This window comes from Gouania willdenowi, chromosome 4, assembly GCF_900634775.1.
Source record: "Gouania willdenowi chromosome 4, fGouWil2.1, whole genome shotgun sequence".
Lineage (NCBI taxonomy): Eukaryota > Metazoa > Chordata > Actinopteri > Blenniiformes > Gobiesocidae > Gouania > Gouania willdenowi.
In genome coordinates this window covers 41,668,266-41,682,050 of record NC_041047.1, presented here as the reverse complement: position 1 = coordinate 41,682,050, position 13,785 = coordinate 41,668,266, and the positions used below count along the sequence as shown (strand labels likewise).

Sequence of the window (13,785 nt, the reverse complement as noted above, 5' to 3'; positions counted from 1 at the left end):
GTAGGAGGATGAGTTATTATTAATGGGTTATATAACTAAGAGTATTAATTATGATTATTAATATTACTTCAAATTTTGCAGGGTGCCACTCCTTTTAACAGGAGAAATATGTCTAAGTTTTTAGACTAAACTCATCAATGTGAAACCAGGGAAAAGTGAATTCTAACAGCAAATCTACACCATAATCACAGCTTTAATGAATCAGAGGAATCAAAGATTACATTTAACCTTTTATTCACAATTCAACAATTAACAGTCAAACATCAATAATAAAATCATGATAAAATGCATTTCTAGGCTAATAAAAGTGAGGATTATATATAATGAAGTGATCACTATTCTAGGAGATACATATTCAAATAATAAGATTATTAAAATCATAAAGAGAGCTCATAAAACAAAGAGGGAAGACAGACAGGGGAGATGAACAGACATGAATGAGAGGAACTGTGTGTGAAACATGTTGTGAGTGTATGTAAGTGTGCAGTTATGGGAGTATGTATGTGAACTATTGTGGATGAAGTTGCTGATGCAAGTTCATTCAAGGACCTTAAAGATGATGTCAGGGTTGGACCTGGAGGTGCTGTATTGTAGAAATGCAGCGGGACGTGCCACCGTTGAGTTCTGTTGCGTTTCAACAGAGTATAACCTCCAGCCGATCCAGGCGGTTGTGGCCTTCGCAGCTGGGTTAGAGAGTGGCTCGTGGCTTACCCCAATGGGTTGTTACGCACGTCAGTAGACACTGGATTCGTCCGAACCAAGCAAGCTGTTGTTCCCAAAAATCTAACTGTTTCAACTAAAAATAAAATGAAATAAATGAAAAGGTGGGGAAGGGAAATGCGTTGAGCATGAAACGCCAGCGTCCCAAAAACTGAAATTTTGGGCGGTTTTCTTCCTTTTAAAAGATTATCTTTGAGACTCGCCTCCCAAGAGTGAAGCTTCGTTGATTGGTTTAAAGTTGCCAGCATCTCAGCTGGCTGCCTTTGGGTGTGTCTGGGGTGTGTGTTTATGTGAGACAAAGACAAACAGGAGGGATGATTCCTAGATTCACACATAAACCATAATAATGAGTTCAGCATTTTCAAATAATTTTTTCAACATCATATCTTGAAATATCATGTATTACGAAAGAGTTTGATACCAAACACGACAGGAAAATAGCCTAGGATCACTTTAGGAACCGGTTAATGAATGTTACTTGTAATTACTCATAAACTCATAAATGTCAAAAATCATGTTATGCCTCTTCTTTCCTATATGGTTGCAGTAGATACCTTAAACTAACTTTTGTGATGTTTTCTGATATTTTTAAGCACTTTTTAAATGATGAAACATTTAAAATAGCATTCTGTGGGTATAAAATTATCTGAAAAGAGTGGAATAGGACAGACAATATTTGCAATTTCAATATCTGTAGAAACCATTCCAGTAATGTTTTCATTTGTGACTTTTCAAACATAATATAGTTTCTTTGTTCTCCCTTCTTCACTGGGGACACATCTCAGAGAAGGCCTGGGCAGTGTCATTTTGTGACAGCTCACCACAGGGGGTCAGGGGTCATTGGGACAGTTCTGTGATCTTACAGCATCCCAAAAGTATCTGTTTGCAAAGGAGGGAGAAAACGGATGTTCTTTCCCCGTGTGGAGTTGTAAAAAGAGTTCGTACTGAACATTTCAAAGTGTTGGTCCAGTCTTGTCGGCTGCGTTATTGGGTTCAAAAGGCCGCATAGTGGGGTTAGCTATGCACCTCGGAGTTGCAGTTATGTTGTAAACAGTTTGTGATAAAGAAACAGGCTCCTTGGTTAATTCCTGTTAGAGAGAGGGTCTTTAGGCTTGGTTTGGTTCCCTACAGCTGAGAGAAATAGACTTGTTTATTTCCTTTACCCTGGATGCTTTTTTAGACCCTCTTATATGACTCATTTGATATCTATTTTTGAATGAAAGTTGGAAAAAATGACTGGAGGGAAAGCTGTTGAACACATTCCTTATTCAACATATCATTTATTTTCATTATGTTTGTACCTACTCTCATTTGGAAGTCTGTTGCTTTTGGAAAACATGAAATACTTTCATAACTGGCAACATACTTCACTTGGGTCTAAAAAAAATTAAAAAAATGAATGAAACAGGAACAACATTTTTCAATCAACCAACTATGAAACTGTAGTTTTCCAATCGTCTCCATGTGGGAAAAGGACTCTTTTAAAATTCAATGCCCAGTCATGATGTTTTCTTCTTCTCAAACAGTTGTCATTATTAAATTGTGAGTCTCAGAGGAATTCCTGATTGTAAGATTGAAACAAAGATTGGGTTTTCTCGTTTTATTCAACTTAAACCCCTGCTGCTCTGACATTAAATCATTACTGCTGTTCTTTCTGATACCATGGGTGCTTATTTATTTGTTAGTGGGTGTTTTCTCATAAAATAATGACTTCACATCTTTTGCAGAGCACTGAGTGACATTTTATAAAGGATGACGTTAAATCAATACAGACTACTTAAAGTGGCATTATTATGAAAAATTCACTTTATAATGGTTTTGCTACAGGGATATACGTTCCTTTAGCCTCATTCAGAGGGCCAAAGTTGAAAAAGTTCTGTTTCCTCCTTTCTTTGTTTTTCCATGTTATGTAAAAAGTCAGCTCCAAATGGGCGAGTTGGATTTTTCCCCGCTTATGGCTCAAAAGTGAGGAAAAACTCCTCCTCTTGACAATCATTGCTCCTCCTACCTTACATAAGAATGTGAGCTCCTCCATCTCAAACTACCTCACAGGTAAACAAACATAGCATCAGCAGTTTGATATTACAGTTAATATCTTCAGTTCAATATATGGATAATCTGAAGCGCAGTGTGAGCACTCACAATAAGTTTCACTTTTAGCAGGGCTAAAACTCCAGAAAACAGGCGAGTTTGGGAAAAAAAAAAACTCAAATACTATGTGTTGGGGTTCTTAGAACAAATAGAGATATGTGAAACATTGATGAAAATGATTAAAGCGATTCAGAAAATGAGCTGTTGCATTGTTATCACTCTTATTGCATAGAGTTTAGAAATCAATAGCAATTCTTACTTAAAAAATTATTTTGCTTTATTTTTTAAGGTTTTCTTTGGTATTGAATTAGTCTATGGTTGGACATGCCCCTAACTGATGATAATGTTTGAACTAAGCATAAAGCATTGCACAATATCACAATTAAAATAAAAAAGTATTTGCCTGCAAAAGGTCATGTTGTTGGATTATTTTTTGGTTGATTTGTTTAGAGCAATAACAAGAGCTCAAAATGATTTTGTATCACGTAAATTTGTTCATGAAATAAGATCAAGAAGCATAAAAGTAAAAACTGCAAAATGTAATCTCTCTATGAATGATCGATTAAATAGTTAAAAAAAATGAATAGTTTAATGGTTTACTAAAATAATTGTTTACTGAAGCCCTGCAGTCATTATACAATCATGTTATTAAAAAAACAAGATAAATAGATGAGTAGAAACACAGTTGTTGTAGTTGTAGTAGAGAGTTCAGCTCCTAAAACGTACTCACATCTTATACAGTGACCTCGGACAGAGAACTATGGGACATCTGTCCACAGAGGCAACAGTAATGGATTACAAGTCGTTTCTAAATCAGTAATTTTACTTGTACTTAAAGGTACAGTTTGCAACTCTTTTAAAAGTGACTTTTTGTCATATTTGCTAAAGCTGTCACGTAAGGACAGCTTTACATTGAGTTCCACCTGCTGCTCCTGCAGCCTTTGGCAGATTGCCAGAATGCACCACGACTGAGCAAAATGAACCAATCAGAGCCAGGATTGTGTTCGATGGGCTGTCTGACAGCTGTTGCTCACAGCCCCCCGCCCCAGGAGCTCCATCTTTTTTACAGTGTATGGTCTGGAGGAGTAGAAGATGTAATTGGTGACTTTTCTGCTTGAAAGGTAATTACTGCGGCTTGATTTACATTATGTTTGATTTGTAAGTGTTACACTAGAACTATGTGGTGCATGTGTTGTTTGTCTGTGTGCAGCAGCCTCTGTTTGAGCTGCTGTAAGTGACTGTGTTGTTGCTGCTGCTGCTGATAGATTGGTGTACTGTGTGCACATAGAGAGAGAGACGCGCTGCAGTAATACGCTTTTAACAGGGTATGTTATATTACTGTGATGTTGCTGTCAGACTAACGTTAGCTTGTTAGCTCCTCTGAGGGAGGGACTTTGGAAAGTTTGGAGGCAGGGCAAGAGAGCAACGGGGAGGGAGGGAGAATCTCAGAGTTGCGGATTGCACCTTTAAATACGTTTTATAATGAGTAAAGTGATTTGTAATTTATACGTGGAGTGGTATTGCTGTGGAGTCTGGGGATTATCGCCGCCTGCATGGCCGCCGTCATCAGTCTCTGCTCGCCGGCTCTATGGCTAACCGCTAGCGCCGGTGTTTCTCCGCACATTGTGAGGTCCGAAGGCCTAGCGCGGATCCAGGGGCTCTTCAACACCCAAGCTCCAGTGCAACTGGGTCTGCCATATAGGCCTCGCTACATCCACCGGGGATCCGGCCGCCGGTTCACTGTCAACAGACACGGCGGTTGCGGCTCCATCGCGTCCCTCTGGTCTCCAGCACGTCCCATCGCACAGCAGTCACGTCATCACCAGCTACTTCATCAGAACGCCGCCGCCCCAGGTACAGTTAACAGAAAACCCGGAGTGGATTTCACTCTCCCTCGCTCACTAAAAAAAAAACTGGACTCAAAAACACATCTCACACTACAACAACTAAACGTTCAATCTCTGTCAAATAAATCTGGACTTATGCATGACCACATCTTAGATAAAGACATAGACATTATGTGCCTCTCTGAGACCTGGCAACAGCCTGGGGTCTACTCAGTCCTCAATGAGGCATGCCCCCCTGGGTACTCGTACCTGGAAAAGGCCCGCTCAACCGGACGTGGTGGGGGGCTTGCTGTAATATTCCGCGAAAATATTCACCTTTCTCCTCTGCCTGTGCCCAATGTCACTTCATTTGAAAGCTTGGTCCTTCAATGCAAACATCCCCTCTCAGCAACTATAGCCCTCATTTATCGCCCCCCCAAATCACAACCAACCTTCATCTCAGACATACATGTTTTTCTCATCTCCCTATGCACATCACACAAAAACATCCTGGTTATTGGGGATTTCAATATACACATAGACTCTCACACCTCCCGACAAACATCTGATTTTAAACAGGTCCTGGATTGCCTCAACCTACAGCAGCTTGTTGATGGACCCACACAAAATAAGGGCCATATACTGGACTTGATCATCACTGACTCCATCGTTCTCAAAGATCTCCATATTCATGACATTGGAGTTTCAGACCACCAGGCAGTGACAATCAAAGTCCCCTTATCATCCCATCTCACCAAACCAAAATGGCAGATGACATACAGGAACACCAAGAACATTGACTCCACCTCCTTTACCCAGCACCTTCAGCTTCTTTCACCCCCTCTGTACTCATCAGTCAGCGATCTTATGGACTACTACAACGACAACCTCAGCTCCATCCTGGACATTCATGCCCCACAAAAAACCCGGACTGTCACTTTCACCCGTTCAGCTCCCTGGTTCACAGACAAACTCAGGGCCATGAAAAGGTTGGGCCGCATCCTGGAGCGAGCCAGCAAAACATCTAGCCTGACGGTGCATAAGTTGGCCTACCGGGAACATCAACACATACGCAAAAGCCCTCTCCACCGCCAGGTCTGAACACTATTCAACAGTCATCAATAACAACCCAGGAAACTGTTTTCCACTGTCAGCCATCTCCTCAAACCACAGATCCCATCACATCACACACCTACAGCAATTAACTTGACAAAATTGACAATATCCGCTCATCTCTCGCACCTCTTCAAAATTCCATCCATGACATCTCGACCACACCCGTTAAACAACATCTCACACACTTCATACCCACAACGCAGCAGGAGGTCGAGAAGATTGTCTGCACCTCAAAATCATCCACCTGCTCCCTGGATCCCATTCCCTCTCCTCTGCTCAAAAGTCACAACCAAATCATTAGCCCCCTCATAACAAAAATCATCAATCTCTCCCTGAAAACTAGCAACGTCCCACTTTCACTCAAAACAGCTTTAATCAAACCACTCCTGAAAAAACCTTCTCTTGACCCTGAAAACTTATCAAATTACCGTCCCATCTCCAACCTCCCATTCATATCCAAAATCCTGGAAAAAGTAGTCTCCTCACAGCTCCACAATCACCTCAAAACTAACAGCCTACATGAAAAATTCCAATCTGGTTTCCGCCCCTCCCACAGTACAGAAACAGCACTCATCAGAGTCACAAATGACCTGCTGATGACCTCCGACTCCAGTTCCACATCCCTCCTTATTCTTCTCGACCTCGCTGCTGCCTTTGACACCATCGACCACAACATCCTTCTCCACCGTCTCCAGCACATTGGCCTCTCTGACACCGTCCTTCACTGGTTCCGTTCCTACCTCACTGACAGGACCGAGTACGTGGACCTGGGGAATGCTAAATCCCGCCCCCACACTGTCACCTGTGGGGTCCCCCAGGGCTCCGTGCTCGGCCCCACCCTCTTCACTATTTACATGCTTCCCCTCGGGTGTGTCGTCGGCAGGCACGGAATTAACTTCCACTGCTATGCTGACGACACCCAACTCAACCCAAGGTCTCCCCCTCTGGGTCCCCCTCTGCCACCCTCACTCGTCTCAGCTCCTGCCTGGAGGAGATAAACGCATGGATGAATGGCTCAAAAACAGAAGCCATCCAAACTGGTACTCCTCAACAACTCCGTACCTCCCCCATCGCCTCAGTTTCAATTTTTGGCCACAGCATTCCCCTCTCTCCCTCCATTACCAACCTTGGGGTGAAGTTTGACCCCCACCTCTCCTTCGACAACCATGTCACCCACATATGCAAAACCTCTTTCTTTCACCTCCGTAACATCTCAAAACTCCGTCCTTTCCTCTCCCTTTCGGCTACAGAGAGGCTCGTCCATGCGTTTGTCTCCTCCAGGTTGGACTACTGTAACGCACTCCTCATCGGGATCCCTGGCAGGAACATCCAAAAACTCCAGTATGTCCAAAACAGCGCTGCCAGGGTCCTGATGAGGGTGCGGAAATACGATCACATCACCCCCATACTCCGCACTCTCCACTGGCTCCCCATCTCCGCCCGCATAGAGTACAAGGTCCTCCTGCACACGCACCACTGTCTGCACGGTGATGCCCCCACCCAACCAGGACCCGGTCAGGCCAACAGCACCGTCTGCTCGGGCACCAGGACGCGGCTCATGACCATGGAGGACAGGGCTTTCGAAGCTGCCGCTCCTCGTCCGTGGAACGCCCTTCCTGACCACCTTAGGTCTCCACAGACGGTGGATGCTTTTAAAAAAGGACTAAAGACCTTCCTTTTAAAAAAAGCCTATAGCTAATCTTAACTTGTCCTACTTTTATTGTTGTATTGTATTGAACTTTTTTTTTTCCTGTTTTACTATGTAGCACTTTGAGATTTTATTTGAAATGTAAAGTGCATTATAAATAAAAATTCATTATTTGGAATGTTGCTACACCCAACCGTTACTGAGTAAATTACTGTATATGTATTTAGCTTTAAAATGATCAATGGACATTGTGAAACTCCAAAAAATTAAGGAGTCAATTCTCCCGTATAGACTTAACGCTTTTTTGTGCGCCTGCAGTTACGTGCTTCTTATGTGTATTCTCCAGTCCAGGTTCCTGGCACGCAGTTTTAGAGCTCATAACTGTAGTTATACTTGGAGTATGATATTTTTTTTTTTTTATTTTGAATTGAATTAATTGGTGTTTTGTTAATTAATTGTGCATTTTGACAAAACTTTTATTTTATACAGATGCCTTTATGGAAATAGATTAAGTTTCATTTGTGCAAGATTTGGTTTCTTTCTTTTTTAGTTCATACATGAGATGTTTACTGTATGTAAGGGAACCGTGGCAAGATGTATTTCCAAAAATAAACGTGGGGTGAAAGTAATGACTCACTTTTTCTTTGAGTCCTATTTAATTGAGCTGCTTTTTACTTGTACTTTAGTATTTTATGTACTGTATGACTTACTTGTAGTTGTACTTGAGTACAATTTTAATCAAGTAACAGTACTTCTACTTAAGACTACATCAGTAGTCTTTACACCTTTGTCTGTCCAATGTATTTACCTAAATCTCCCTCTTTTGTTTGATGACCTCTGACCTTCAATCTTGTTCATAATTTTATGGTTTTGTGTGTTTGTTTGTCTTGCCCTACCTGTTCATTAGGGATTCGTCATTACTGCTGAAGTGTCTTTTGTTCCTTGTAAACGTAAGAAGTGCGAGTACGCAACCCAACAGATGTCTGGACCCGTGCACAAACATGTGTGTTCTTAGGAGAAGCCCAAGACAGATGTTGGCTGTCTGCTCCTCCACCACTCACAGTGCTCTCAGGTCCTTGATGCTAATAGAGCTCAGAAGAACAGAGGATGTGAAAGGACACCTCATTACTCATATCTGCCATCACTTATGCAGATGCCCACATTAAATGTGTGTGCTGAAAACTAACGTTGTACCGGCATTCTTTAACTAAGATTTAATTAAGGATTTATGTGCTGTGTATCTCAGCTAATTCATTGCTCTTTATGGGGATTTTTTTCTTCTTTCTTGATTACTTGGCATGAAAATACTTGAGATAAATTAATCTCTTTTTGTGAAATGTAACCCATCATCATAATGACTGAACAGTGGGTTGATTTTTTATAGTCAGCTTCTTAAATTCACTGATTGTTTTGTTCAGGCCTCAACAATAAAGATCTGCCGGAATGTGAAAGCCATGAGCTAATTGCTTTTATTTTGTAACACTGTGGATTTAAGTGATACATGTTATTTCAAGGAGTTCACCTTAAATCTCACTGCAACATCAGTTAGAAAAGGCGAGAAGTAAATTAATTTAAAGGGGCAGTATTATGAAGAAAATCACTATTACGGTTTTGCTAGGGTGAAATACAGTACATTCTTTTGGCCTCATTCAGAGGACCAAAGATGAAAACGTTCTGTACTCTTCCTCTCTTGTTATTCTGCATTTTGTAAAAAGTCAGCTCCAAATGGGCAATTTGATTTTTTGCCCCCTCATGAAGCGGTGTCCTCCTGACAATCCTGGCTCCTCCTACCCTACATAAGAATGTGAACTCCTCCCTCTCCAACTACCTCACAGGTAAAACAAACATGGCAAAGGCAGGTTAATATTACATTTAATATTTTTACATTCAGTATATAGATGATCAGAAGCGCAGCATGAGCAATCAGTTTACCTTTTATCAGCCGTGTTTGTGACCCAATGTGATGCAGCAGTTGGACAAAACAATGGCCTGTCACCTTCAGTGGACTATTCCTGTGGTCAGAACAGGTGAGGAGCACAAGAAAGCGATTTAGCGATTTAGTCTTTGAAACGGCCAACAGTTTTCTCTGCTGCTGCTGATGCTCCTCCCACTCAAACTACCTAACAGGAAAAGCAAAGATGGCAAAGGCAGTGCATTGTCATTGTGGTTTATCCACAGTTATCTTCACGTTCAATATAAAGATAATTTGAAGCACAGTGTGAGTTCTCACGATCAGTTTCACTTTTAGCAGCAGTATACCACCTCGTATTACCTTTATGGAATGATCTGAGATGTTTATGACCCAATGCGATGCAGCAGTAGGACAAAACAATGGACTATCATCTTGAATTGACTATGTCTCTGGTCAGAAGAGGTGAGGAGGAGAAAGAAGTGACTGTTAATGATTTACTGCCACTGCTGATGTTTGATGAACACACATCCTGAAGCAGTGTTTGTTGGACTCACAATCACAATAGCAGCTTAAACAGCCATGTGTTTTACTGTAATGTGCAGTTTTTTTGGCTGAAAACAAATGCAAATGTGTGTGGATAGCAAAAGACAATCGCTATGGTGATCAGCTGTTGGAATCCCACACACCAAACACAGACACAGTATGATATAAGTTCAAGCCAAGCTGTCTCTAATAGCAAGGCGTGGAGTTAGTGTCTGCAGACACGCCCACTCATGCATTTGCATGAATGCCTAAAAACAGCCTGTTTTTCGGAGCGGTCTGAAAATGACTTTTCAGAGGGCAAAAAGAAAAAAGAAAACGGGTAACTTTGGGAAAACACAGTAAACCTCAAATACTATGTTGTTGGGGTTCTTAGAACAATTGGAGATGGGTGACAATTAAATAGCATAATACTGGACCTTTAAAGTCTACAATGATTCAAAAACCACTTTACTAATACCTACAGCATTCCTGCTTGCAGCATATCAGCTTCTATTGGGTTGTCAAGTTCCCTGATCAGTAGGTAATGAGGCAGCTTCTCTGATGATCCTAAGGTTGGAGCTTTAATCAACGCACTGAGCATCAGACACATCACCCAGCTCTTTTTAATGCGGAGGAGCAGCAGCTGTACTCTGAGCTCATTGCTTGTGCATGTGGCACATGCAACAACCTTCACTATTAAAAGGAAATAAAGCATGAGTCTGTTTTGTAACATGTCCAGACTGAGCTTTATCAGTTTATCCATTTTGGAATTTATTAACAACGCAATTAAAAACGATTTTAAAACCCCAAACAGCAAATGTAAATCTGAGCTTAATCTTGAGTAAAATAGTGATTCACTTGCATTGGATGTTAATGATTTATGTTTTTATCATTGTTTTTTTTAAGATTGTACCATATTTCATCCATTCATTTTTCTTTTCCCAGTCACTGATCGACAGTGTTTGGAATAACAGTGTTTAAAATAATGGCGTTATGTAACAGCGTTTGTTTTTCAGTAACGGGGTAATCTAACTAATTACTTTTTACGCCGTTACAACGCCGTTATCGTTACTGAACGTTAAATGCGGTGCGTTACATGCATTGATTAAATTAACTGCTATCTGAAAGCATCCCTGGCTTCTTACTCAATGTAGTGAGGAGGTGGGTTAAAAACAAGGTGAGCGATTATGATTGGCTAAGTCGACGTGCCAGCACAAACGACACACACACACACACACACACACACACACACACACACACACAGCAGATTAGATGAAGCAGCAGAGATGGTGAGCGTGGAGCAGTCTGATGAAAAGTTGTTATTTTTAAGGTGACGTTACAAACACTACTTTAAATTAATTGTGGTCAAAGACAAGAACGTACATGTGAAGTATAGATTATATCCAGGAGTGAAGACTTTGTCCACATCTGTTGTAAGCAACTCAACTTTAATGAAACACCTCACAACGACACATGTATCTAAAAAATCTGAATTATTTGACATATAGCAACTTTTTTTGTTTTTAACAGTAACGCAAATAGTTACTTTCCTTGGTAATGAGTTACTTTTATTATAGAGTAATTCAGTTACTAACTCAGTTACTTTTTGGAACAAGTAGTGAGTAACTATAACTAATTACTTTTTTAAAGTAACATTCCCAACACTGCTGATCGACATGTTTATAATGGAAGAATGATTTTTATCCCTTTTTTTTTACAGCCATACTAAATACATCAATCCTCTGCTTGGCCTCAACCATGCTTTTGAAGCATAATTTGTACCAAAATAGAAATTATTTGTGCATGAAACTATAAGCACATTTTTTCCTCATCTGCCTTTTAATAAAACAAAAAACACACAAATGCTGCATAATTTAAATGTTTCACCACCGCGCTGCTACTTTTTAGAGACATCAGTGAGTAGAATGAGGAAATGAGTATACAAAGATTTTTGAAAAGTGGGCTTATTTTTTCTATGCAACGCACTGTAATGCAGGGTCTTTATTTCCTTTGAAAACAAAGGTACAGCCTCGTTTTTTACCTTTCGGGCTTTGGTTGTTTCAAGTGCTTTAAAACACACTTCGCTCACAGCAGTGTCAACAGCTCCTCTCTCTTCAAATGGAAAAATAAGCCACAGGAAGCTGTCAGTAGTGCTCCCCCGTGGCAGCGCTGCCGGTGGAGGAGCTGTTTGGAGTAAATGTCTGTATAATGTCCCCCCTCAGACGTTGCCCACCTGGCAGTGCAATGTTTGGACTGAGTTTCTCTCTCCCCGCCTACTCCTCTTCTTTCTTGGCTTGTTCTGCTCAGACAACAACATTACTTCAAAACGTCTCTGTTTTTCTCCTTAAGTCTAATTTCTATTTAATGTGTCTGAATCTAATTGTGTAGCTGTAAATAATCTTTGTGTGGGCTTGTAAATAATTAACCACAGGTTTGCGTGCATTAAAAAAGACTTACTATTATGGCTTGTGTTTGTTGCTCCTTCACCTCCAACGAACAGACAACAAACGAATGCACAAACCAAGCACCAGGAGATGGTTCATAAATTAAATGTTTTTTAAATAAGGCCAAAAACTTTACGATGAATGTTAAAACAGGATCAAATGTCAATACGTTTTCTTCATCATGTGAGTCGACTCAAATATCCAAAGATCCTAAATCGATCCTTATGTTGAACCAGTGGATAGGGTAAAAAACAATTACTCACTAATTAGCTTTTAACAGCATGAACCTGCATTAAGTTTAAGAAGGGATGAAATAATGTGTTTACAACATTAACTCATTCAGTGCCAGCCATTTTCAGATTTTCTACCCCCCTCAGTGCCAGCCGTTTTTGAGCATTTTGACTGATTTTAAAGACCCACAGAATATTTTCTACTATGACTATCTGAAATCTAAAACCAGATTCTGAAAGATTGAAGCCTCTACTTTCATCAAAAAAAAAATATTTCTGGCTTGTTTTGTTATTTTGTAATCAGCCATTGAATAGAGCAAGTTTTACACAAATCTTCAGTTTCAGGGCAAAAAGCTGAGAAAAAAGCCTTTTTGTAAAAAAAAAAAAAACCCTGTCAGTGACTATAAAGCTTTTTTTTTTGCTTTAGTGAGAACTCTAACATTTGAACATTGTTTCCTTATATAAAACTAAAGAATAAAAACACAGGCTGGGCTTTTGATGGCAAAATTATTATTATTTATCTATCTGGGTCAGAGCAGGGATAACCCGTTTGGCCCGGTTAGTTGATGGTTTTATCTCACGATCGCAACATTATAAATAATCCACTCAGGTCCACACATGTTCTGTGTTAGTATGTGGTGCTGTGAGCTGATGGATGCGTCACAATATCACTTCATAGCATCATAATCTCACTTCTTTTCCTGCTTCTTCCTCTTTTGCTGGGTAGCATCAGTGGCTAATCTCTCATCTAAGGCAAGGCAAGGCAAATTTATTTGTATAGCGCATTTCATACTCAAGGCAACTCAATGTGCTTTACATGATAATACATTCAATTGTTTAAAATCAATAAGAACATTTAAAATCATCAGTAAAATCATTTAAAATATCAGTAAAATCATCATGACATCAACAACATGACAAAAAATCTCTCTCTCAATCATATGCAGTAGAGAAAAAAAGTGCCTTTAACTTTGATTTAAAAATGTTCACATGTGATGCTGACTTCAGCTCTGCTGGCAGTTTGTTCCACTTCTTTGCAGCATAACAACTAAAAGCAGCATCACCATTTTTACTGTGAGCTCTGGGCTCCACTATCTGACCTGTGTCCATAGATCTGAGAGACCTGCTGGGTTCATACCTGACTAACATGTCACTGATGTATTCTGGACCAAACCCATTCACAGATTTATACACCAGCAGCAGAACTTTAAAGTCTATTCTGAGGCTGACTGGGAGCCAGTGTAAAGACTTTAAAACTGGAGTAATGTGCTCTGAC

The 13,785-nt window shown here is 40.3% G+C and overlaps 1 protein-coding gene across 5 annotated transcripts in view; it reads left to right on the top strand.

Moving 5' to 3' along the window:
* The window catches only part of naaladl2 (N-acetylated alpha-linked acidic dipeptidase like 2), a 703,949-nt gene that overhangs the window by 380,991 nt on the left and 309,173 nt on the right, over positions 1-13,785 (top strand). The window lies entirely within an intron of this gene.